General features: G+C 44.6%; 1 protein-coding gene across 1 annotated transcript in view; it reads left to right on the top strand.

Moving 5' to 3' along the window:
• Eogt (EGF domain specific O-linked N-acetylglucosamine transferase) overlaps positions 1 to 1109 on the top strand; it is a 33715-nt gene that overhangs the window by 219 nt on the left and 32387 nt on the right. Inside the window, exon 2 of the mRNA XM_005071188.4 lies at positions 617 to 670. The gene's annotated coding sequence lies outside the window, so the exon portion shown is untranslated. The remainder of the gene's footprint in view (positions 1 to 616; positions 671 to 1109) is intronic.

Here is a 1109-nt window from a genome sequence, read left to right as displayed (position 1 = left end):
GTACGTGTCCTCCCTTGCGAAAGCCAACTGTCTGATCTTTAGATTTTCCCCATGGCCAAGGGTTACTTTTCTCCACGAAAGACTGAGTTTAGTTAACCGGTAGAACTCATTGCTGGGCAGTGGATTTGGATAACCGAAATTCAGGACTTAGTCATAGCCGTGGCGTTATGAGCAAAGGGTGAGTCCAAGGACTGGATAGCCTGCTGTGATCCTGAGGTTGGCACTGGCCCAGGTGGCCCTGGGAATCAGAGAGCAGGATTACTGCAGTGAGAACCGGGAACAGACTGGTCCTGGGAATGTTTTCTCTGCTAATTATCCAGTTGTTCTTTACTGAGTGATGTCGGTGTGGGATGGGCTACCTTCATCCTGCTCACCACTAGCCTCTGTCTGCTCCGTGAGTTACTGTGTCCAGGGCCCCAGGGCCCCTTCCGGGGACTTTTTTGAGAGATTTGGGATTCGGTCAATAAGGAAGATTGTGCATCCTGAGCCAGAGCCTCTGGCTACCGGTTTTCTGGTTAAATTATTTTCGCTCTTAGTTGTCCCTTTACATTAAAATAGCAGTTGAATAAGGTGTCTTGTGGCTTGCTTTTAAGGTAATGAGCTTCATTTCTTTCAGGTTTCAAGCTATCCAAAACATCAACAGCTTCTGGGTGATTCCAAGGATTAAAGAGTTAAGTATTTTCATTATTAAGTAATTGTTGTTTCTATCAATATGCATTTATAGATTTTATGAAATTTCTAGTAATTCGCTGTTAAATCGGAGTTCCGACTAAAAATCCTAATTTGGATTTACAAGGGATAGCAACATACTCTTCAGGCCTCTCAAAGTAAGAGACCCCTTTAGTTACTGCTCAAGCTGGCAAAGGACTTGTTCCCAGGATCAATACTGCTCTAACTTTACGACCCCAGAGCCCTGGAACCTGAACAGAGCAGCTGGTGTGTAATGGTCAGTGAAGGCTAATTTTAAAGTTGTGTTGTTCTTATATCCTTGTAAAGGTTCCACTTTGCTGTGGAACGCCCAGGGTGTGCTCAGGTATCTTGTAAAAGAGACACTTAGGAAAAGGAAGCCTTGCTGCCAGTAAAAGGGGCAGAATGGTGTGAATCTGTCA

Source organism: Mesocricetus auratus, unplaced genomic scaffold (assembly GCF_017639785.1).
Source record: "Mesocricetus auratus isolate SY011 unplaced genomic scaffold, BCM_Maur_2.0 Super-Scaffold_100676, whole genome shotgun sequence".
Classification (NCBI taxonomy): Eukaryota; Metazoa; Chordata; class Mammalia; order Rodentia; family Cricetidae; genus Mesocricetus; species Mesocricetus auratus.
The sequence above is the reverse complement of the archived record's forward strand: the minus strand, read 5'-3'. Positions and strand labels throughout refer to the sequence as shown.